Here is a 27,186-nt window from a genome sequence, read left to right on the forward strand (position 1 = left end):
GGGAGTGTCATCCGACACTCCCGGCACAGAGATGGGGGGCCCGCCAGCCGCCAGATACTGGTCTTAACATCTGACAATCCAAACGAACTGAAATGGGGGGGCCTGTCCGCCGGCTGAGATAGTATGGGGCCTGCCGGCCGCTGTGAGGAGGGAGCCGCGGAACACGGAGGCACTGAAGACAGCCCTACAGGCACATCATGGGGCCTCAGACAGCAGTGAGGACCCAGCAAACAGAAAACACATAGGAAACAGGTGAAGACAGAAGACCAGCCAGAAGAGGTAATTATTATTTGTAGCCTAATGTTGTATAAAGTACTGTTGCAGCAATGCACAATGGCACCCTCTATAGAGGACTACAAATCTCAGCAGTACTTTATACAGAAATGCTATTGTTATATAAAGTATTGCTGGGATGTGTAGTTCTCTATAGCCTGTGCCATTCTGCATTGCTGTAAATATTAGGTCTGCACCGATATATCGGCCGCCAAAAGATATCGACCGGAAATGGCACTTTTGGCTAAATGCCGAAAGTGCCATTTTTCTGCTGATACATCGGCGCATCCGTGCTTTCTTTCCTCCCCGCTGGGCGCTGCTCTTTGTCCCAGCGGGGAGGAGAGAAAGTGACAGCCGGCCGAGTGCTGCGGGAGGAGAGCGCTGTGTTTGTGGTAAAAAAAAATCTTGCACCAGGGCCCTTTGTTCCTTAGGTCCGCCACTGAATCTCTACTAGAGCGAACTAGTAGAGGGAAGTCATCTCAGACGACCCAGATTTAGTTTTATGTGGTTTGGGATGGCAGAAAACGGTGACTTTGGTGTAGAACAGGGGTAGACAACTTTAGAGCCGCTATTTTTTTGAACTACAAGTCCCATGAGGTATTGCAAGACTTGACAGCCACAGGCATGACTCCAAGAGGCAGAGGCTAGTTGTAGTTACACCACAGCTGGAGTGCCAAGGTTGCCTACCCCTGGTCTACAATATTGAGTGTCCTGCTGGGGAAACTTTCAGAAAGAATTGGACACCAGGCAACCAGGCTGCAGAAACACCTAGCACCAATAAATGAACCTCATTACTAGAGGTGCACCGATACCATTTTTTCGGTATCGAGTACCGATATTTATCTTTTGGTACTTGCCGATACCGAATACCGGCCGCCTGGCTTCCTAATTGGCCGGGAAGCTGGCTCCATGCTGTTTGGCCAGCTCACCACTGATGAGCCGGGAAGCCTGCTCCATGTTCCCTGGCGGCAATCAAGTTCCAATATCGGGAGTAAGTATCAGAGCATTTGAGCGAGTACAAGTACTCGCCCAAATACTCGGTTTCGGCACCGATACTATTATCGGTATTGTAAGGTGTATTGATTTTGCTGGATTCACAGGAACGGCTGCCTAACACATAAAAATTCACCAAAAAAAAGATGCATGCACTATTTTTTGTAACACAGCACACCACAATACACGGTAATGTGTTTTCGTGTGTTGTGGTGTGCTCCAATGCATGTTCTTTGGCAGATGCATTGAGGTTCCATTAACCTCCCTAGCGGTATTCCCGAGTGTAGCTCGGGGTTACTTTCCCATACCATAAGCCGCATAGCATTTACTTACCTTGTCCCTCGAGCCGCACTGTGTTCTCCGGCCGATGCCGGCATCCGGGTTCCGTCCCTTGCGAGCGTACGCGTCGAAGGGGGGCGGAGCCGGCGGGATATTAATTAAAAAACGACAAAGACGAAAAAAAAATGCGAAAAAAAAATAGACCGAAAAATTACATGAAAAAAAAGAAAAAATCATACCGCCAGGGAGGTTAAGAATAAATGGCACCACAGTGTACCAATGCATTTTCCTGTGTTAGTTCCCTACAACAGTGTCAACCTGGCCTGAGTAGTACTCTCACTTTAGTTGTTTTTTTCACTTATTGTAATAAAAAAACCTGTTTATTTTAAGAAGACATAATCAGTAGTTCTCACATTCAATCCTAAAAATAGAATGTTTGTTATTACATTTGGCAGGGTTGGTGACTGCAACTGGTGGCCACAAAGGAATGTATAACTGTGGAATTCACTACCATTTTACTTGCACACAATGTATATCTAAAGCCAAAACATTTTTTGTGGGCGAAGGTTGAAACCATTTTTTTTTTACCATCTATGTCTCATTAGGGAGATTTCCCTTTGCTTCCCGTCTTTTAGACAAAACAAGAAGTGAGAGGATATATTTCCAATGTGAGGGAAACCCCTTTTAGATAGTTCCAATTGGAAATGTCCTCTCTATTCCTGTTCTACACGCGTGTTTATGTTTATGTGTGCATTTAGGTTGGAGTGGAGGGCTTTAAAACATTTGTTTGTCTGTTTTTTCATTTTTTATGTGCCACTTTATTTTTTTCACTAACTTTATTGCTTTTACATTGGGGACTAACAAGCGGTAGAAGGAAGGGGTGGCAGCCTTTTCAGCAGCATTCAATTGATCAGGAGACTCTACCCTGTAAACAAGGGCTACAAACATCGATCACAGCTGCAGCAGCTGTGATCTTGGTTTTAACCACTTTAGGACCTGCAATGTTTATATTCGTATTGTGGTCCTGAAGTGGTTAAAAAGCTGTATGTTATGTGTGGGGGGCTTCTGCAAAGTATAAAAATCTTACCTTCCAGCATGCCGGCTTCTATACACAACGCTGGTCTTCCGGGCGTTGCTTGGAGTGAGGGATGCAACTTGAGCAGTGAAGTGCTCCAGTCATATTATTGCCCCTCCTCATTACTTCCCCATTTAAAAAATGCCTTGCATTTGTTCACAGAATACAAGGCGTTCTGTGATTGGGGGCAGGGACATGACATCATCTTTCCTGCTGACACCTAGTATAGTCAGTATCCACAAAAAGGTGCATGTTTACAATTAAGATGCCGTGGTAGCTTTACTACGAAAGCAGAATTTGTCATTGACATATTGCTGCCACTGTATTGATGTTTATAGAATCAATTTTCAGTTTTTGTAGTGTTGTCTGGACCCATATGTAAATATGACACATCCACTGGTCTGTAGTGCTCATCTACTTTATCTTAAAGCAGCAATGTTTGTTTTTGATCAGCTATCTGTGACTTCTTCTGTACACACCAACATCCTACGTTTACAATAAAAACTTAAGTATTTACACAAATTGGCAGCTATGTTTCTCTGGGTCTTTGCATCATCCCCTGATCTCCCTTCTGTAAAGCAGTTAAAGCCCAACTCCAGCCAGAAAAATTCTTTTAGCTTTCAAAAGGTATTTATTGTTGGCAGTAACCCTGTTGGCAAGGGTTCATCTCCACTTTGGTTTGCCTTTGAGAGCAAACGTTTGACAGTCTGATCAATCTGTCTGTGGATAGTTAAGAGTGGAAGTTATTTCATTAAAATCAATTTCTTTGGTAAACCTTTTAAATTCTGTTGAAGCAAGCTGAGGACCATTGTCCATGCCTAGATTAGATCAGCATGTTGTTTACAAAGTGTCAATTGCTCTGAAAGATTTACACTGTCCCAGTGGGTGGTTGTATACCAGAAAATTCCATGTTCTCTTAAGGAGTGAGCATTACCTTGTATTTGAAGTTCCTTGTAGACTTTGACACCTTAAAAGTTTTTTAATTTCCAGTTCTTGTGCTTTGCATCTAAAGAAAGCATACAATTAGCATTAAATTTTCATCTGCACTGTGTATTCACCATCATACAGGACAAATGGCTCAGGATGCACCTTTATCGACGTCTACAAACATCAAGATTGTAGAAACATACATTTTATAGTGCTACCTGGTGTTCACCACAGTAACTTATATTGGGTTCATGGAGACATGTAAAGGGTTAAAAAGCAAGGTAAAACAACACATAAGAGATAAGGATAAATCAGAGGGGTCAGCATCAGCATTCAAAAACTACAAGGAATGCAACAAAAAATGTAAAAAAGCAATCAGGGCAGCAAAAGTAGAATATGAAGATCATAGCATTAGTAAGCAAAAAGAACCCTAAGGAATTCTTCAAATACCGGTATATAAATAGTAATAAGGTATGGGCGGAGCATATACGTAGGTACCATAAATGTTGATGAGGGGAGGTTGGCTACCAGCGACAGTGAGCAAGCGAACAAGTTAAATGCATTCTTTTCTTTCTTCACAGAGAAGACGGACGTGGGCATCGATTAGGGCATCAGCTGCGGAGATAGTAGTACCAGTTTTAACACATCTCTGTGGCTAACAGAGTAATACAGAGTTAACAAAGATTAAATGTAAACAATTCGCCAGGACCAGACTGGTTACATACTAAAGGAACTTAGTCAAGTCACAGCCAGACCCGTGTACAACATTTTTATGGACAGTATAATGACAGGTATGGTTCCAGCTGATTGGAGGAGAGACAATGTACCAATATTCAAAAAGGGGAAAAGAAGTGCACCAGGTAACTACCGGCCTGTCTGCCTAACATCAATAGTGTGTAAAATATTTGAAGACATGATATGGGACTACATGCAGGAATTTACAAATACAACTGGTATCATAAGTGGTAACCAACATGGTTTCATGAAGGACCATTCTTATCAGACCAATCTATTAACATTTTCTGAGGAAGTAAGCACTAAATTAGACCAAGGAATACCAGTAGACGTGGTGTATCTGGACTTTACTAAAGCATTCGACACAGTACCCCACATACATTTAACCCATAAACTAAGGTCTATAGGTCTAGACAAAATTGTATGTACATGGGTGGACAATTTGCTGCTAGAATGGATCCAGTGGGTAATGATATATGGGTCATTCTCTAAGTGGGTAAATGTTGGGATTGGGTTGCCCCAGGGTTCAGTCCTGGGACCAATCCTGTTCATCTTATTCATCCATGACATAGAGATTGGACTAAATAGCTCGATTTCATTTTTTGCGGATGAAACGAAACTCTGCAGAGCAGTAAATTCTGAACAGGAGGTATTTGCACTACAACAGGACCTAAGCAAAATTGAGGCATGGGCTACAAGATGGCAAATTCGATTTACTGTTGAAAAATGTTAGGTTATGCACATGGGAGTAAAGAACATGTGCACAACCTACTACTTAGGGGGTGTTACTTAAGAGAAGTCAGACATAGAAAAAGACCTGGGGGTCCTCTTAGATCACAAATTTGGCAATAGTAAGCAATGCCAAGCAGCAGCCAGCAAAGCTAACAAGATACTGGTGTGTATTAAAAGAGGAATTGTAGCAAGGGATCAAAGAGTAATACTTCCACTTTATAAATTATTGGTTTGGCCCCATCTTGAGTACTGGCCTTCGACTCTCAGGAGAGACATCCTGGAACTGAAGAGAGTTCAGAGAAGGGCTACAAAATTAATTAAAGGGATAGAAGGCCTCAGTTATGAAGACTGCATTCAAAATCTTAACTTATTCACCTTAGAAAAGAGGCGATTAAGAGGGGACCTTATTGCAGTCTTCAAAATCATCAATGGGGACCACAATATTAGGAACAAATTGTTTAATCCTAAAACTGTATGGAGAACCCAGGGACACAACAAGAGGCTAGAAGTGAGGGGGTTCAATCTTAGAATTCTTAGGGGGTATTTCACTGTGAGAGTAGTGAAAGTTTGGAATTCCCTCCCACGGGTGGTGGTATCTGCGGATAACATTGACAAATTCAAGAAATTTCTGGATGAGTTTCTTCTTTCGCAGAATCTACAGGGATATGGGAAGTGTTAGAGCTAGATAATACAAACACACAGGGGGTGATTTACTAACCTAAACACACGCACGCACCAGGTGCGTGTGATTTTCACACAGCAAAACGTATTTATCAACCAAAAAGTCTCTAAAAGCATATTTCCACTAATGCCATATATGGAAAAATCATGCACATGATGCATATATAATGCTGCTTCACAGTTTAGACAAAAATGGTTAGCTCATGCATTTACATTCCTGCATTCATCAACGCAAGCAACACAACATAGAGCTAATTTACACAATATCACCTTGCAATTTATGCAGGGCTTTGCACAACACACCTGCTGGGTGTGTACACACTACAAAGGTGTTTAGATTCCACCCATAGATCATGCTGGGAGGGAACACACTACAGAGGTGTATACATGTTCGTGGTGTGTTTATAAGGTTAGTAAATCAACCCCATATACTCACATACATCGGTTGAACTGGATGATTCTTGGCCTTTGTTCAACCTTACAGACTCATGGTTATTCACAAAAGGGTGAAGAGTTTGGAGAAGGCAGGTGAAGTGAACAATCTAGGACAACATAGCTGAACTGGAAAAATTCTCCAATTCAGCTCACTTTCCAGTTCAGCTACTTTGGCCTAAGGTTTCACGTCTCCTGCCTTCTCCAAGCTCTTCACCCTTTTGTGAATAACCCTGACTATGTTACTATTTTACATTGACAAAAGGGTGAAGAGTTTGGAGAAGACAGGAGAAGTGAACAATCAAGGAAAAAATAGCTGATTTGGAAAAATTCTCCAATTCAGCTCACTTTCCAGTTCAGCTATGTTAGATATCCTAGATTGTTCACTTTTCCTGCCTTCTCCAAACTCTTCACCCTTGTGTGAATAACCCTGCTAATGTTTCTTTGTTAGCTGCTCTACCCAGTACAATTACAACACCAGTAGTCATTTCACTGGATTTTGAACTCAGATGCTTTCTACGTTTGATGGATAGGACTTGGTGACTAGGTTGAGGGAGTTATTGGATGTCTTTGGAGTCCACTGGATGCCAGCAGAATTTCTCCAGTCAAATTTTGCACAACTATAAATAATTTCAATCTGTTGCTGGAGCATTTGTATGGAGATATTAATGTAACAGGTTTATGGAATACTGCCAGAGGAAATGTGAAAAACTCAAATCTTTGCAAACAGATTACAAGAGCTGCTGGCTTCTCATTGAGTTTGGCGGTGCATAAAGCCTTCAGTGAAAGATGATCCCAGTCATGTCACTCAGAGCCTAATTTACATCTTGGAAGTCTATAGGAACAGAATATTTGGTGCCTTAAGCCTACCAATAACCAGGTCACTCCTCCTGAAGCAGTGCTAGAACCACAGGAGGGAACCAAGCATCTGACACGCAGAAATGTGTTGGATGTAGGAAAAGGCATAGCTATAAGTCCAAGGAGAGAGCTACTGCACTCTCCTTGGACAAAATTGTTATAATAAGCCAACACGTAAGGCTTTCATTGCTGATGAAACTGTACAAAGAAGAGGTGGTTGACCAATGTGCCATTGTAAGATGCCATATGAATGGACAGTGATTTAAATGTCTTATAGATTTGGGTTCCATAATCACTACCATTGGTGAAGATTACTTCTATGCCTGCTTATCAAGAATATAGTAGAGAAATCCTGTGTGTCCAGTTGCAGCTCGTAACTTGCTCAATAGACCTTGAGCTGACTTACTTGACATTCCCTGGCAAAGAGAAAACAACCAGAATAACAAATCTTTATGTGAAATATAGAACAAGAACCAAATTAAATGATGAAAGTCACATATAAGATAATTTTAGGCCAATGTTACAGTAATGTTTCAAGAATTGTGCTTTGTTGAGATATACTATAATTACAAGCAGAAGAAAACAAAGATGGTAAAATTAAAGGGTTAACAATTATTATAACATTTGTTATGATAATTGTTAAATAAGCTTATTTATATTGTACACTCCCTAGCCTTACACTTAATCACTAAATAGCCAAAGATATAGCAAACTACTTGCAAAATACTTTCCCATATCTTTTAATCTTACTTTACTAATTATATAATTATAAACTAGTATGCACAAATACCGCACTGGTTAGCTTTTGAAAATGTTATTTATTTTTCCAAAAAAAATGGTATTAAACAATTAAAGACAAGCTCCAGGAAAAATGATAATGTACACACAGCACTGGGTGTATAAATTATCATTAAACAAGTATATTTTGTGTGGAGGGCCACTGCAAAGTATACAAATTTTACGTTACAGCATGCTGGCTTGTACACATCAGGGCCGTAGGAAGGGCGAGGCGAGTGAGGCACTCGCCTCGGGTGCAGGCTGGGTAAGGGCGCAGCCAGGACACTGGTATTTCGCCAGTTGGGGGGGGCGCGGCCCGAAGATTTTTTAGTGCGTCAAAAGTCCTGGGTCCCTCAGGCTGGGACCCACTGCTCGCGAAGCAGCGCAGAGCGGTGGCGCGCTGCCTTCACGTGCAGTGTGTCATGTAATTTTGTCTCCGACACGTCTGCTTGCAAGAGCGCGCATAGCTGAGCGTGCTGAGATAAAAAATGTCATCTTCAGCCAATCGGCTCGCGCGTATAAACCCACGCGTCAAGATGCGAAGGCCATTCGGTTATTACGCGGGAGCCAATTGGCTGACAATGCAGTCCTTCATCTGGCCGCGCTCAGCTCACACACTACATGCGAAGCTCCATGCCTGAGCTATAACTCGCGGTATACAGAGCTTTGGGTCACGGGAGAACGCTAGTTTGCATTCTCCCGCAACCCTTAGGGCTAGTTCACACCAAGCGCGGAGCAGATCCAGAGCAGAGCAGGTGCAGACCGGATCAAAACTGCGTCCAATGTATTCCAATGGTATTTTGAGCTCCAGTTCACATCGCAGCGTGCAGATCCAGAGCATGTAAAAAAACTGCAGCAGGCCCTGTTTTACCTGCTCTGGATCTGCAAACACATCAAAAACACATTAAAAACGCATGCAAATGCCTGACACGCACTGAAAGCCCATGTTAAACTAAAAAAATTGCACACCAAATGCAGAGCAGATCCGGTCAGGTTTCTGCACATGCACGCTAGTCTTTTAGATGCGTTTTTTACGCGTTTATGTTTTTTTTACCTGCTCTGGATCTGCACGCTGCGATGTGAACTGGAGCTCAAAATACCATAGGAATACATTGGACGCAGTTTTGATCCGGTCTGCACCTGCTCTGCTCTGCACCTGCTCCGCGCTTGGTGTGAACTAGCCCTAAGGGTTGCGGGAGAATGCAAACTAGCGTTCTCCCGTGACCCAAAGCTCTGTATACCGCGAGAACTATAGGGAAAAGCCCTGACCCCATAGTTCTCCTTTAATACTACGCCCCATATCAACCACTGTGGGAAGGAGCTGTGGAGCATCAGCATTCTGGGAGCTGTAGTCCCAGGGGCAGGGGTGTGGAATTCCCATCTCCCAACGCCTGGGACATGCAGTTTCGGGCGCCGGGCGAGTAGTTTTTTTGTACATGTAGCTCTGCTCTGGACAAGCAGAGCTAATTGTACAGTGGGGAGCCGCTGCTCGTTTAGTACAAGTGATCTGATCAGATCACTTGTATGAAAGGAGCAGCGGTGATCGTGTCCAGGGGCCCACCCTGCCGTGGTTTTCGGGGTCCCCCGCTCCTCTGAGGGACCCGTGACCACGGCAAAAGAGCTCACAGTAGAGCAGTGGTTCTATAGGGCCGGGACCCCTTGGTAACATTTGCCAACATTTGCCAATTTTTTGTTCTTGCCTCGGGCGCAAAATAGGCTAGCTACAGCTCTGGTACACATAATTCTAAGCTTTTGGGAGCTGCGGGGAATGGGGATGTGGCTCGAGCAGTAAAGTGCACCCCTTGCATCCCTGCCCCTCCTCCCTACTTGCCCATTAACAAAATGCTTTGCATTTTTCTCAAGCAACACAAGACATTCTGTGAATGAAAGAGGAGAGATGATGCCACATCCCTCCCTTTTAGTAACTAACTCCCTCTCTATTAGTTACTAATCTGGAACAAGCATTCAGATCAAGGATTCTGACATCAGTCCAACCTTATTTGCTCCACACCTTTTCTACTTATGACTCTAAAATATTGAAGCTAGAGAAAGTCAGCACATTTAGAGGTCGGCAATAACTATCTCATTCTCCCAAGCTTAAAGTACTGGTGGGCTACATTTAGATCTGTTTAGCCACAATAGAATTCTGAACAAATCCTCTAGAAGAGTCAACACCCGTGTCAACACAGGCTCCTGTAAGCATAAATATTAATATTAGTGTAGTTAAAAGTTAATATGTGTAATTAAAATATACATAGGATAAACCATTTTAAGGGTCTCTTTGGACTGCTCTGGTTCCAACCTTTTTTTTTTTTTCTCTATTCTGACATCGCTCCGTGTCAAAATAAAGAAAAAAGACACAGCGGGGTTTTTCTCCTTGGCGGCCGGGAGCAGGAGACTCCCGGGGTGCCAGGGAGAGTCAGACGAAGGATCGGCCGAAGCTACGGCCAGATCCTTCGGCAGCTTTGTGAATAGACCCCTAAGTTTGATTAGTTACTAGGTCTGACCAGTCAAACAACCTTCAGTAAAAATGTAGGACCGCAATGAGCAGCAATATATTAGTGCACACACTAAAAATTATTTCCATCCTAGAGCTATCTCACCATCGATAGGATAAAAGCAGTCATTACAAAGAACCCTGGGACTTCAGTGTCTGCTTTCCTCTGGTGATTGAGCATAATTGATTATTTTATTTAACAGATTCAAGTGACAGCATTAGTGGGTAGGCTAGAGCTGTCCCAGTATAGATATGGGGTACACTTACCCCATAATGGCCCCACTGTGAAATATGAACACCATTATATAGGTGGTATTTAGACATGGAAATGGCAGCAAGGATTGAATATGACTGAATAAAAATTCAGGGAATGCTCTGGTATTGTTTATTTCAAATACCAGCCAAAAAAATGGATGGGAAACATCTTACTATTACACTCTGCAGAGTTGCTTCTTTGAACTGGATCCTAGTGTTTTCCAGCAAATGCATAATTAAAGATCAGCTGTCATTAAAAATGCTAGCTACACCTACACATATCTGCTATAAATAGCTCTTCCACTATTTACATGCACAACCTTTGCATTATATACCTTCACATGGTTTTGATAAAATTTAATCATGGGGTCAAAATTAATGAGGGCAATTTCTAAATGTATATAATAAATAGCAGAAAGTGTATATAGAAACAAAAACAAGAAAATTAAGTTTCTTTTTTCCAACATTGTATCTCACTATAGGCTCTATTCACTAAGCATTATCGCATCCACTATTTTTTGATAGGAAAAGGGTCAATTCATTTTTTAAAACAAATTAGAAATGTGTGAAAAATACCACAAAAATGGTAAAACATTTGCTAAATATCACATGAAAAATTTAAAACTACAACATTAAAGTCAATTCACAATTTAAAAATAAATAAGTATATATATATATACACTGAGTGGCCAGATTATTATGACCACCCCATCAGTACTTTGTTGGGCTGCCCCGTGACTCCACGAGATAATTATATGCAGTAATTGGCACATGACTGTGGCAGTTGGTATTTGCAATCTGTTGTGGTTCATTTTGTCAAAACCAAGCACCAGATCCATTAATTGAGGAGGATGGTCCTCGGCTGGGTCCCTGCCTCAAATCGTGGCGGTGACAGAAACCGTATTCTTCTTTAGAGAGAATCGTTCTGGATTCAATTGTTGTGGACGGTGGTCCCAAGAGGCATTGATACCATGTTGCTTCCTGATGGAAAATTATTTTTGGCTTCTTTTTTCTTTTTATTTCAGTATATAGTTTTTTTTTCTTAGGGATTTATTTTTTCCCTTTTAGGTTTATGTCATTTTAAAAATACCTAATAAAGTCTTCTTGGCCAGTCTCTGTGTTTTTGACCTTATGCACTTTGATAATATTTAATTCCCCCTACAATATTATTTTTTGCTACTAAATTGAGTCTTCCAGAAGTTTCTTCTAGATTAGATAGGTCTACTTTGCTCTTAGGCTTATTTGCATTAGCTATGGGTCACTTCCAGTTCCTGGAATGCATGGGCATGTGCAGTACGCTCCTTTCCTGTGTCTGGAGTGTAAATTGCTGTCCATACTAGCTAAGGGCACAGATGGTCAGTCCTTTTAGGGATGGTTGATTGCACATTTTGATGATGCTGCACAGCTAAGCAGCCCATTACAACAGCAATTTCTGTAGGAAATTGCTTACTTTTTGTTTAATTTATGGGTGAATACCAGACTATACATGGACAATCAACTTGTTACACAAGTGGTTTGGGTTGTAATTAGATGTGTGTGTATAAACAGATGTATATTTTTATTTCATAGATTGTCTGTCACCTTAAGAAAGGGGGTATCGATGCCTCCAAAACATTGGTGGTTTTGTTTTTCTCTTTGCATGTAATGTTTGCTTTTCCACCTTGGTAAACATCTGAGGTCTTAACTGTTGTGCTGGCCATTTTTACATTTAAAACAGTATCACCGTAGGCCGTGCACCTTTTAGCTGGCATAGAAAGGTACAGGTGCAAGATGGGTTTTTGTCCAGTATTTGCAGCCTGTCAGCCTGTGGTAGCGTGCAAGTGTTCATACACACCAATTTGAGGCAATGGAAGTATTCAAGAACACATTACTGGAATATAAGGTCATCCAAATGATGATACGGAGAAGAAGGGTTGAAATAATTTTGCAAAGATAATTTCATGTGCACACCCTGCTTGATGACTTCTCTGAAGTGGAGTCCCTTCAATAAGTTAACAAAGGACCTAATTATTCAACTTTATAGTTAGTTATGTGTCGTCCTGGAGCCCAGCACATAGCATAATCATGCTATACTGAGGATGAGGAAGTTATTGCACTTTTTTGGGAAGGCATTGTATCAAATGCTATAAGGTTAAGTTGTAGGAATTTCAAATGCCTCATTTTCATGTGTTCCTACTGATGTAATAGGAGGGTTTCACACTATTGCTCCTAAACACATCTATATGCTGTCCTCAAGGCAGGAATGGGGCCAAATAAAAAGCATTTTTTACACTTTGGCCGATATTCCAAACTTTATCGGTGCGATTGACTGCACCCCTGTGCCTTTTTCCACCCTCAGTAATGAAGCACATCTATTGCAATAGTAAATGGTAACATTACCTCAACATCTAATTAGTATGTGATACCCAAATGCTCATCTGGAAGGTGCTCACAGGATTTGCAGGGTCTGTTCACAACGCACACATTCTGAGGCAGTGGCAGCTTCATAAGAAATTAGAAAAAAATTAGAAAAAATAATGACAAGAAATATAAAATAAATACTGCATTTCTAAACCAGTAATGCATTTGTTAATTAATGAATGTAATTTGTAAATTGAGTGCTTTATTACCACAAAACTCCATGCGATATTTAACTTATAGTGAATAGATCTATATATCTGTTTCTTCATTTTGCACATTTCTTGCACAGTACAACGTCCAGATGTTTGGAGACATTTGTGTTAAAATAGGATGTCCTGGTGTGCACAAATAAAAAAAAGACACTAGATAATGCATCATACCTTCTTTTCTGTTTGTGGTTTCAATAAGTTCTTATTGAACATTTTCAAGAACATCTAGTAATATAAACAACAAGGAACATAATAAAGTAATAAAGTCAAGAGCCTCTACATTCAGCTTGAGGATATTAAAAGTAATTCAGTAAGCATGCTGAATGACAAGGATTACAGAGTACAGTAATCCAGCCATAGAGGACTAAGTGAATTGATGCAGTACCTGGAACAAAAATATATTTAAGCAGCTATATCTACAGGAGGTTATATTGGCCACGTGCCATGGCCCATCCTCAAAATCATAGAAAGAACCAATGGTGATAATGGAGAGAGAAAAACACAAAGACAATAAGTAAGACATGAGAAAGAAAAGAAAAACTTAGGGGTCTATTCACGAAGCAGCCGAAGGATCTAGCCGTAGCTTCAGCCGATCCTTCGGCTAGCTTCGGCTCCAGGACCCCTTCAGTTCAGTAGAACAACACGGAGTCGTGTCAGAATAGAAAAAAAAATAAAAATACATTTTTGGCCATAGGAATGTATTGCTAGATTCCTATTGGCTATTTCAATTTGCAATAGCCAATAGCAAACTAGCATTGCACCCGCCCTCTGCTGCAGTTCTCCATCAGGTCCCCACTACTGATTGACAGCAGCAGAGGGCGGTTACAATAGCTAGTTTGCTATTGCAAATTGAAATATTGGTCGGCAGCAGAACCGCCGACCAATAGAAAACTGTTGGGCGGAGCTAGCTGTCAGCGTCATTCGGCTATTCACTCACTGCTGTTTGGCATCTATAAAAATAGACCGAACAGCAGCAAGTATCCTGCCGGAGGTTCGGCTTAGCCGATCCATATGTTGGATCGGCTGAGTCGAACTCCTTCTGCACTTCGGGTCTGCATGTTCGGCCGACCCCAAGCCACCCGATATACGGCTGAAATCAGCCGTACCAGCCTGAAGTGAACAGCCGAACAGCATTCGTCTTACTTCGCTTTAGGTCGATCATTCACTCGGCTGCCTTCGGCAACTTAGTGAATAGACCCCATAGCATTATTTGTATCTATTATTATGATATTATAATTGTCACTTATAATGTACCATAATAGGAACATTACATTTGTTTTTTTAAATATTTTGTTAAACACAGTATGTGCCCTCTAAACCCTAGCAACAGTTCATTAAACAAAATTGAAAATAAAGGAAAAAAGGTGGTACTGGGCATTTACTACTTGTACAGGAAGGCACAGAGAGCAATTAAATGATACTCTTTTAAACTCGCTGAGGTTATCTTTGAACTAAACGACTAAACGACTAAAGCCATGAAGTTTACAGAGATGATGTTCAGATTTTTTCACCATCCTTGCATATCTCCACACCGTTCCTATCTTATGAGTCTGAGCTTTCCTCCTTGTTGCTAAAATGCAGACACCAAGATGCCGACCTAGATCATGCATTCTGGGCCTGTCCCAAAGTTCAGCAATTTTGGTTTGTGGTGTGCTATGCCACCTTGCACCTGGTCAGTTATCTACTCTTTGGTTTAATAAAGATTCCAGGCACCCAGATGTCTAGAGGTTGTAAGCAACCTCTAGACATTCAGGTCCAAAAATTAGTTGACGTAAGGAAATCCTTCATACAGACATTATCTGTTGACACTCAACAATCAATAGTACAATGCTTTTGACCAGATTAATTACACATGATCCCCCAATCTCAGTCCAGTCTTTCACCTTAATAATGCATAATGATTGTAAAACTTGAGACTTCCCACTTCTCCTCAGGAACTGGATGTAAGCCAACCACCACCCATCATCAACCATTGATTCAACTCTTAAACTACTGGGCCAACTACACAGGAGACCGGTTGTTTATTTTGTTATTTACTGAAACGTGTTTGTATATCACCTTATTTAGGCTGCATGCACTTTTGAATGTCTTGGCCTGGGTTGTCATGGCATTACCAACAGTGATAAAGAAAATAATTGACAGAGGTTCTTCGTGCCACTAAAAATGCATTTTTGTTTTCTGTTCCCATCACTCCCTGTCTTGATTGAAAGTTAAGGGCTATCTTTCCAACAGGGGCTCAGATGGCAATAAAAACTTGACAGAGACTTTAACCCTTCCTTTCCATACCCAATGTATAAAAAATGTAACAACCTTTTTTCAAAATATTAAAGCCAGATAAGGTGTCATCTATAATCAGGCAAGGAGACAATTATGTCTCCTAATAATTGTCTGTTATGGAGACAAATTAAGACTTTAATATTTGTTGCTTTGACCCTATATTATGATGCTTGGAAGGGAAAAGGAAAATTACAAAGTTAAAAGATCATAAATCCCATCAATGGGATCTAAAAGGAGCTTCTATGCCAAAGTAAAAAAACACATTACTTGAAATTGTGTCCAATGGTCCCTTCTTCCCTGTCTTATTCTACTGTGTCACAGCAATATCATTTTCTAGTTAATAACTCAAACTTTAAATCCTACAAAGTCATACAATATATTATTTTAAGACATTTGCTGAACCCGTCTTGGTCTAATTTTCTCAATTACTATTTGTGTCACTGCTGTACATTTTAATGTTTTCAAGAAAGTGTACCACAAAACATCTGTTCCAGAAGATACTCAAGGCTTCTCACCAAAAAACAGGGCATAGTAATCAAAAGTATCCTGAATTCACCTATTACATACTTCACTATATAAGCTTCCACCCAACCTTTATTTTATAGTAGATGCAAACAGAATGTTAACATATAGTATCTATAAACATTCATAATAAAAATCCAACATAAAATAAATTGAATGTTATTTTGTGTATTTTAATTTACACTACCATTGCACAACTATCTGCTGTCTGAGGTAATGTACAAAATATTATCTGGACTCCAGTAGAGCATGGTTTGGCATTTAGCCCCTGGTGCAAAGTGCAGTCTGAAAATCCATAATTGATAATTGTTGTAATATGGTTAAGTGCATCTAGAGGCTAGTCTAACATGCAGAATCTTCTTTGGTGTCAGAAATGTTATATCAAAAAGTGTCTAGAGTCCAGGTTAATGTTTAACATTCGATCCAGTGATTAATATGTGTCTTGGCTGATGACCAATATTTACCTCAAACAATTTGTTTAGTACATAAAATCTAGTGTGGGCAGTTCTCTGTTTAATGCAGCGGTCATATAAATCTTTCAACAGTATAGAGTCCTGCAGACAATTCTTAATTTTTAGGTAATAAAAGCTAAGAGTGAAAATTATTTAACAACATAAGAGTCTTTCTGAATATGGAAAACTCTAATATTAGGGGTTTCAGGAGAAGTGACGCAGAAGATAAACTGTTATGTAATTTGGTGAGAAAGAGGGGCCAAGCAAAAATAAAATTAGAACATCTGCAACGTCCGCTCAATGAAGAAGTCTTGGCACCACCAAACCTGTGGCTCTACTATATTGTTGCATGATTACAACACTTGGCTGGACTAGCTAATAAAGAATATAGGGACCCTACTCACATCCTAATAATGCACATTTTTAAAACAGAAACTCTTGCTTCCTATTTAGAAGGGTGCTGTGGCTGAAACAAAAAAAAGCAGACATACATTATTGGGTCTATTCATGAAGCTGCCGAAGGATCTGGCCGTAGCTTCAGCCGATCCTTTGGCTAGCTTCAACCCCAGGACCCCTTTGGTTCAGGAGAACCGAAGGGGTGCTGTACGGGCTATTCACAATAGCCCATACAGCTATATGAAATCCTTCCAATAATTACAGGAAGCCTTTCAAATGCCTAAAATATACTTCTTCCAATGCAGTTAGATATGCCATTCGGGCACAACAGAAACTCTGCACTCTTAGTTATCAGCCAAATTAGGTTATATCACACATACATATGTGTATATACTTTAGTGCTACTCTCCCTTGTAAAGCCAAATGCGATCAAGATATTATCCATATTTGATATATACAGTATATACTGTATATTATATTGTTTAAATATATAAAATGAACAATAGAATACAATTTTAGAAAATAATGTACTTGTTCTATCAAATACTGGAAGACGTACCCAACTATTTATCCTTTATTGGTCTACAGGACTTTGCAGTGGTTTCACAGATTTGGTCCGAGGCACTCTCCCTGTTGCCCTAGATGTTATATTGTGACAGGTAATCGTGGATATACTTTGGCAATGCCCCAAATTGTTCCCATTTTGGTAACCCATTTTTGACCTTAATAATAAAATATTTGACTCTTTTCTTGAAAACAACTGATAATTTCTATACTGGGTCTGTTCGAGCTTCCAACTGACAACCCATTTCAGAACTCAAACATTACCAGACTATTTTTTTAGCCAGAAAATTGGTGGGAAAGAAGTGGCTTTCCCCAACACCTACTATGGTTGATATGTGGGTTAAGGATATGTCAACTCTTACCTTGGGCTGGAAAAACCTATGTATCAAATATGGAGCTGCCCAATAAATGTGATAAGATGTGGTTAGGATGGTTAACACTGCAATGTTTACAACCTATCTTAGTGATATTTCTTTACCTTACAACTAAATACTAAATATTTTACTGTTATTCACAAACTTTAACCTAAGAAACAGTAATACATCTTGATATTGGAAGGAAGACAAAGTAGAGAATTGGCGGTACATATTTGCTTTATTTCAATGCCAATGCACAGTTTTGGGAAACACATGTACTTACCTGCACGTATTGCTAGCAAGGTATACATGTTCATGTTCTACTGAAGTGCATATCAAATACCAGTTTTCAAGATCATGTGAAATGCTACTTTCGCATTAAGCACTTGTGGTTTTGTCTCCTGTTTAGATCACTGTTTTCCCCTTCCCCAATGTAGTATGTGTCCTATGACCTCTGTACTCACCATGCCTTTTATATATTGATACATATAAGAGTGTATGTGACAAAAATGACAAAACTCACAGCAAAAATATATTTTATTAAAAAAAAGGCTTGATGTTTCCAGTACTTAAAAGAGAACTATGGGGTCAGTGTTTTTCCCCATAGTTCTCCTTGGGGTAACGGGAGGACACAAACTAGCGTCCTCCCGTTACCCTAAGCTCAGTATACCGCGAGCTACAGCTAGCGGTATACTGAGACGCCGGAGCGGATCCCGACTTAGACGACGGGATCCGCCCAGCTGCGTGAGTGACAGCTGGCTCTGCCTATCTAGAGGCAGAGCCAGCTGTACCCACCCCCTCCCCCGTCCGTTCCGCCAGTCAGCGCTGGCAGATCGGAGCGGGGAGAGGGGAATCCAGCCTCTCCCTGTCACGGCAGGGAGCCGTGACAGGATCGAGAGGTGAGCGAACCCGGTATGTGTTCGCTCACCTCCCGATCTACTGAGCCGACCTGTGACAGTCTCATTGTCACAGGTCGGCTAGAACTATGAGGTGAGTGGAAATCACTCATCTCATAGTTCTCCTTTAAACTGTAGTTATCTTTATTATCTAAAGCCATATTTTGTTTCCATTCTACAATTTTATTTTACTTCCATATTTGAAGAATGAGGAATAAAAGCCTTAACTCTACATATCTAGAGGATGATAAATCCTCAGCACTGCAAGTGGTGTTTAGCTGAATGTGTGCAGTGTCTAGTAGTAGAATGTGTGTAGAGGTATAGAGGCTGGTTGACAGCACAGTGTCTCCCTGTGTCATGGCTATTGAGTGTTCTGCTGAGCAAATCCGCTCTCAGAGCCATGTGACTATGCTAGCCATCCCTTTAACAAGGGAAAGTTCTCCTCCTGTTTTGGAGTCCATAGTGAATACTGTTTCCTCTCTCTTATAATTGGTGATATTTCCTCTAGTCAGAAGAGAGCACTGGGGGTGCAAGGTTAGCTGTGGGTATGAATTTAACAGTTTTGATGTGTTAGTGTCAGATTGGGCAAAGTGAGTAAGTTTTGTGCTTCAGCTCTGAGGTGTACAAAAACGGTGTAATTCCTGGACCCACTTTTTCTCTGTGTCCCTGGCTAGGGAACCATTTGTTACTGCCATTGGAGAAGACAGATTTGCAGCACACTCCTACTAAGCAGGTCCTGAAATTAAAGCAGACCTTTACCCCCTTTCACTAAAAATCACAGCAGCATGCAGCTTTGAAAATAATCTTACATTTATGAGTTAAACAAACTTGTTTTTCATTTACTTACAAATGGAGTTCATCTACTTCCTGGTCCAGTTCTGGCAAAATTATGTAAGTGCCAAAGCGCATCCTAGGAAGGTTACATCAGCAGAGCATTGCTGGGAAATCTCTTCTAGAAAGGCATTTTCTCCCCTGAGATGATGTACATGTTCACATATCCTTGTCACATGTCTAGTCACATGTGCCAGAGTTTCAGGAAGTAAATGGAGAGCTAGTAACCTGCCCTTAGTTAAAATGGCCACTGCCAGAAGCCAGAAAGAAAAGAGAAATAAGGTATGCAAAGAATACAAACCTGGCAATTATCTAGTATGTGTTTGTAGATTGCATTTACTAAACATTTCTAAAGGTGTTTATTGTTATTTTAAAGACATGGGTAAAGTTCCTCTTTGAGGGGAGAGAGAGAGAGAGAGAGAGAGAGAGGGGGAGAGGGGGAGAGGGAGAGAGAAGGGGGGTTGCACCTTGTTATAGTAAAATAAAGAGATAAAGAATTGTTGCTGTACTGCTGTGACTGTGGACGCTTCTGCTGAATATTTTTCTATGCAATCCAGTCATAAGGACGTCCAATTATTCCTATGCACCATCCTGTGTAAAGGTATGGAGAGATACCAGCTAAAAGATAGGACTAAAAAACGATTACATGCGTGTGAGTGAGGAATGAGCTAACTTAAATAATCGACCCCACTATGTAAAGAAAGATTCCCTCCCAGAGGAGGAGTTAACGAGTAAATTGAAAGCAGATACGCATCTTGGGTTTTCTGACATTCATGGCAACTGTCTGTTGTTCCTGAATTTAGGAGTCAACTAGTGGAATACATTTTACTTGGATAAACGATTATGTTTGGTGTGATCATTGTTGCTGATGTTAATTACTCCTGCCTGGTGGTGTCCCTGATGGACGTCCACCCCTTTACAACTACATCATTCTTTTCTGTGTTCTCCTTACATCATTCTACCAACTTGAGTCTCAGCAGCAATCTAAAGTATAATGCCTAAAGGATTTGGCATGTTTCCATCATGTTTTATGAGATAGCACACATTTTTGGTATTCATCCAAAAGTACAGCAACTGTGTCTGAAGCAATACAGAAAAATCCTTTACCGGAGTACTGGTAGCTTATTAAGGGTTGGGAATACTGTCAACAGCAGAAATGGGGCTTGGCATCAAAATAAGTATTTTCTGCAATAAACACAAGGCAATCCTATAATTGCTCTAAGATACTAAGATTCAGAGCCAGAAGAAACAGAATGGTTTGTAATGGTCAATCTATCAAAAGAAAAAAAATGACTGGAGTAGTACTGTATATGTGGATATAAACAAAGGGCTTGCTTTATTATTGTATCATTAAAACCTTATCATTTGAGAAGGCCATACACAGAGGGATGTGATTGTTTGTGGGCTATGACATTATTTCCCAAAATCTGCTAATTAGTGAATATTGGATAATATCCCATCTACAGAGCAGCTTAGCAAGATGCCAGTTTATCTCGGCTATAAATCCTGCAACGGCAACATATTTCTCCTGAGGTTCCCTACGCAAGGGAAGATTGTCTTGTTATTATACAGTAAATATTTGCATCAGGTAGGATTGTCCTATCCTATATGGCAAGGATTAGGGAAACAGATTATAGTAAGTAATAAATCAAGGTATATAGGAGAAATCATTTGAAAACAGAGAACGTCCTATACAGTGGCGGAGCTAAGGAACAAAGGGCCCTGGTGCAAGATTTTTTTTTTGGATATATATGGCTTATGTCCAAGAGACTAAAGAGATAATTATAGATAGGGCTTCCATACTCAAATTCAATCAATATCTTGGCCAGCTGCCATATATGTAGACACTTCCAGTAGCCCGTTTACATAGTTAGTCAGGTTGTCCATCGAGGTCAACCTATAGAATAAATATACGTTTATATTTCTCCTGTTCAGCCTATGGGCTGAATGAGTGAAAGTCACTCGATTCCCCCATCCACACTAAACTTTTCAATCGCCTTTTGTCAAGTCGGGTGCTTCGAGCCATGGCTTGAATTTCAGCTCTAATGTCATATTTTCAGCATGCTTTTCATGACGCTTCAGCACAGCTTGCTTATATAGGTTCAATAATCAATTAATACATTTTAAAAGAGAACTATGGCCTAACCTTTTTTTGCTATAGTTCTCTTCAGGGTCACAGGAGGAGATATACTAATGTCCTCCAGTGACTCAAAACTAAGTGCAGAGCTGCACCACAGCCGGGATGGATCCCGACGATATTGTCGGAATCCACCCTGCTGACTGATTGACAGCTGGCTCTGTCCACCCCCTGCCCTGTCTGTTCCTCCAGTCAGCGCTGGAAAAACAGAGAAGGGAGAGGGGAATCCCTGCAGGGAGTGGTGACTGACAGGCACCGCTCTCTGCAGGGTGAGGATTGGGAAGTCAGCGATCGGTGGTATGTGTTTGCCGAGTTCCCGATCAATAGAGCCGACCTGTGACAGCTTCAGTGTCACAGGTCAGCTTGGATTATGTGGAATGGTGTATTTCACTCACCCCATAATTCTCCTTCAATAGGAAAATTGTAAAATCCTTCACTCGCATATGTATGTTTAGCTTTCATAAATCTGGTTCATTTAATCTAGAATATAATTCTAGAATATCATTTTGTGAGTACAACATGCAGAGCATTAGCAGTGTTTGTGCATGGAGCAGGATGTATGCCCTCTACATCCAGGTTTACCTCTCTGAGGAATTATTTTACTCCCACTCATTCCGCTGACAGTGTGGGCAATCAGAACAGATGGCATGGAGCAGAACAAATAAATGTTATTTCCTAGGAGTTGTATTAATCAGTTTTTTCATGTGAAAACTTTGGAAAATTCTTAAAGCTAAACTCCAGGCATACAGCTCTAAACTACAGTTGAAATACATATATAGGAGATATACCAGCCATCATTTTTGTAGGTAAGTTCAGCTTCTCTTGTGATTCAGACAATGGCTGAATCAGGTGGGCTGGAACAGTTTGCATAAGCAGTTATTTAATTACCGTATGTACAAAGGAAGTTGTAAAACATAGAGCTTCATTTTCAAGTTTTAGGATATTTTAAAAGAACATAGATTCACTTCACATTAATCCACACTTAGAATTAAATTCCAACTTTTTGAAAAAAAAAACAATAAATGCATAAAAATTTGTATTTGTTATTTTTTTTTTTGCATTTGAGCAAGTAAAGCATTGAAAGTGTTTAGTGAATTGCGGCTGCAATGCTCTGGACCTTCAGATTCTCCCTCCTGTCCCTCTCCATACCAAGGTATATGGACTTTCAGTTACAGGGACAGGAGGAAGAATGAAGAATGACGTCTCCAAACTTGTATTCCATTGAGAACTGCAAGACCCTCTGCCACGGTGGCTACATGACTTGTGGTTTCTCTGCTGTCAAAAGATCTGTGAATGGAGGACGCAGCTGGAAAAATCCAGAGTGTCTCTGCCTTCTGCCTTTAAAGTAGTATTAAACGCTCAATTTTGTTTCAATAATGAATCCAGAACAGATAAATACACATTACTCAGCAAAGTATATTCTTTACATTTTTGCCCAAACCCAGTCATCATATTTTAGAACAGCTGGCTCCAACTCTCTCAGCTCTGCTTCCCTGAATTTCCTTTCCAATACAAGATTACAAGGGACAGAGCAGTCTCCAGCAGCTGTCCATCTACTAGCTTAGAGAAAGGAGGAAGGATGGAAGCAGGGGAGTGACTTGCCCTGCTATGACTGTGTGTTACATTGGCCCAGCTTGTTACAATGTAAGTATGCATAGCTGAAAAGCCCTTGGGGATCCTGTGATCTTCCGAGTTCTGTATGGTGCTGTACTGAGCAGCTTCCCTCTGCTCGGAAAAAAACAGGGAGCCACTGTGGCCATTTGGAGAACACATAGAGGGGGATTTGCTAAGACTGGAGCAGATGTGGATCTGGAGCAACTGTGCATGGCAACCAACTGGCTTCTAGCTTTTCATTTTCAAAGCTTAACTGAACAAAAAGAAGATAGAAGCTGATTGGTTACTTACTATGTGCAGCTGCTCCAGATTCTGTCTGCTCAAGTTTTAGTAAATTACCCCATAGTATTTTTTTCAATGAATACAAGGCGTTCTCTGAGTGGACAAGGGACAAATTGTGACAAGTTAAAGGAGAACTATGAGGTGAGTGATTTTCAATGAACCTCATAGTTCAGGCCGACGTGTGAAAATGAGACTGTCACACGTCGGCTCAATAGATCGGGAAGTGAGCAAACACATACCGTCGCTCTTTCACTTCTCGATCATGTCCCTGCAGAGAGCCGTGACTGTCAGTCACGGCTCCCTGCAGGGATTCTCCCCCTCCCCTGTCCGATCCTCCAGCACTGACTGGTGAAATGGACCGGGGAGGGGCGGGTACAGCTGGCTCTGTCTCTAGATAGGCAGAGCCAGCTGTCACTCACGCAGCTGGGTGGATCTCGACAGTAATGTCAGGATCCGTCCCGGCTGGGGCGGTCTCAGTATACCACGAGCTCACGATATACTGAGCTTTGGGTCATAGGAGGACGCTAGTTTATGTCCTTCCGTGACCCTGAGGAGAACTATGGGGAAAAACACTTACCCCATAGTTCTCCTTTAACATTTTTCTGGTAATAATTTCTAAAGTTAGAAGAAATCTCATACCTGACCCTTGTCATATCCATGACATTGCATAGAAGCCTTAATATACTTGGATGAATTTTGCTGAAAACTAACAAGCACTATTTTAGGATAATGATGTGGACGCTGATCTATTTTTCTGAAGAACAAGTAGCTGTGGGAGTGTACATGACCCAGATAAAGCAAGGGCCGGGGAACAGGCATCAAAGCTGCAGAACCAGTTGAACTAGCTGTATTGATTCAGACAAAAAGTAATATTAATACTTGGGTTATCATAATAAAGCGCACTACAAAAGAGGCTTATTCAGGGGAGTATGATTGTGGTTTAGGCTGACAGAAATAAAAGCAGAAGACATTGCCGAGAGCTATTCTCTATGGACATTAGGAACCTGGAATGTTGTTCTCTGCCGCATCTGGACTAAGACATTTTATAAAATGTGTGGAATATGCGTGGACTGATGATGTGATGATGAAACTCTCCTTTTTTTTTCTTTTTCAGGACAGAAGTGTAATTTTAAATCATTTTTACCCCTATTATGGGAAAGTCAGAGATTATGGCACCACTTCTAAATCTTTATGAAAGATCTTTAAGATTAAAGGGATTGTGTGTCGCCTTTTTAATCTTTAAAGCAGCTTCCCAAATTGAATCAGATTGATTCAATCAGATTGATCCAATCAGGTGAGTCCAATTGGGCCAATCTAATTGTATCAATCTGATCGGACCAATTTAATTGATACAATCAGATTGGCCCAATCTGACTGGATCAATCTGATTAGGTCAATCCGATTGGGCCAATCAGATTGGACGATTGTACCAATCAAATTGGCTCAATCTAAATGTACGAATGTAATTGGTACAATTTGATTGGTACAATCTTCCACTCTCATTAGATCAATTTGATTGGTCCAATTTGATTGGCACAATCCGATTGGTCCAATCAGATTGATCCAATCACATTGGACCAATCAGATTGATCCAATCACATTGGATCAATCTAATTGGACCAAGCAGATTGAACGATCTAATTGCACCAATCTGATGTACTAATCTTGTCAGACCAATCTGATTGGATTGAACAAATCTGATTTCACCAATTTGATTGGTCCAATCAAATTGGTACAATTTGATTGGTGCAATCCAATTGGTCCAATGAGAGTGTCCCATCAGATTGATTCAATCAGATTGGCCCAATTAGATTTGGTCAATCTGATTGGACAATCTGATTGCCCAATCTGATTGAATGATCAGATTGTAAATGAGAGTTTGTCCAATATGATAGACCGTCGACAATCAGATTGTAAAGCTGGCCATACACCTATAGATCATCTGCAGATTTTCTATGGTCAGATGGAAAAGGTGCAACAGATTCCTCCATCTCCATCCAACTGTGTGGATGGAGGAATCTCCCACTGGGCCAAGCTTCAGTCTCTTGCTAGTCGGCCCCGCTGGCTGTCAAAATACCCGAACACTCTGATTGGATGCAGGCATTGTTCAGGTATTTTGTGAGCTAGGGGGGCCGACTAGCATGATACTGAAACTTGGCCCAGTGGGAGATTCCTCCATCCACACAGTTTAGCGTAGATGGAGGAATCTCTTGCACTTTTTCCTGGGGTTAAATAAAACAGCCACGCTCCCCCCCCCAGCCCCTGGTGCGGTCCACCGCACCCCAAATAGCAGGCAAATTAGTGCCTGCTTTCCGGTCCTGTGCAAGCACTATTTTTGCAGATCGCACCGGACTGGCATGTAAAGCCTGCATTAGGCGATGTCCTTTTGAAAATGCTACTTTCCTGATTACCATGTCGATCCAGTGTCTTCATTACCTTCAGAGTTACTGATTGAGAACAAGTATACACATCAGCACTTTAGGCCTTACTTGTGGCATATAGTTCTTGTTTCAGATCGCTCAAAAATATGGAAGTCTAACATTTGCAAAGCAACTTGAATATGGGCCAAAAATTGGCTTAAAAAACAGGACAGGTATTCCCACGTTGCTATATTGCAGGAATTGAGAGAGAACAACCCAGAGGACTTTCAAAACTATCTGAGGATGTCAGACACTGCCTACCACATTCTGTTGGCTCTCATTACCCCACATATTCGTAAGCAGGATACAGTACTACCTCCCTGAACAAATGCTCATGGCCCTGAAAGGGTGTTCTAACTATATATCCCATTAGTCTTTTTACATCCTGTAATTTTTATTATGTAATTTAATGATGCTACTGATGGCATTATCCTACTTACACCTGTGATCTGTTTCTACTCTATTTGTCCTGAAAGTAATAATTCATTTGTGGAAGAAAAAGGGCATGAAAATGTTATGGAAGCACAGAGCGTTCTTGCAGAGTTCAGGCCTGCTTTCGTAGGTAAGAGTGAGACTTCACAGCAGTGGCGTAACTAGAACCTTCAGGGCCCCGGTGCAAGAAACCATGAAGGGCCCCCCCCCCAACCGCAAACAGAGAAATAACGACAACCTAGGAAAAAGGTGACTCAGTAACATAGTATAGTGTATAGATTTAAGTGTTACACGCCTGTAAGATGTCACAAAGTAGGGCTAATATTAATATAATCTAATTTATATTAACTCGAGATTAGGGTCATGCAGGGTGCACATAAAAACAACTAGTGGGACCTAACTAAATAATGAACAGATAACAGTAATATTTTAGCTAAATTTATTGGACGTCTTTTAAAACTGTAATAAAAATGCAGCATTGCTAGACAAACTTGGTTTACAGAATAATTATAGAAGAGAAAAATGTAAATGACCCCATCTGCTTGCAAACAGATTTGGAAATGACCTGTGAAAGTAACACGTTATATAACACTTCATTACTAGCTTATAACATAATACAAACTTTATTTTAATTTCAATTGAAGTTTTCAGAAAATTAATATTTTAAAGGAGAACTATGAGGTGAGGGATTTTCACTCGGCCTCATAGTTCGAGGCTCAATAGATCGGCAAGTGAGCGAACACATACCGTGGCTCGCTCACTTCTCGATCCTGTCCCTGCTGAGAGCCGTGACTGTCACTCACGGCTCTCTGCAGGGATTCCCCCCTCCTCGCTCCGATCCTCCAGCACTGACTGGCGGAATAGACGGTATACTGAGCTTTGGG

The sequence above is a fragment of the Nanorana parkeri genome, unplaced genomic scaffold (genome assembly GCF_000935625.1).
Source record: "Nanorana parkeri isolate BGI_ZX_2015 unplaced genomic scaffold, ASM93562v1 scaffold65, whole genome shotgun sequence".
Classification (NCBI taxonomy): Eukaryota; Metazoa; Chordata; class Amphibia; order Anura; family Dicroglossidae; genus Nanorana; species Nanorana parkeri.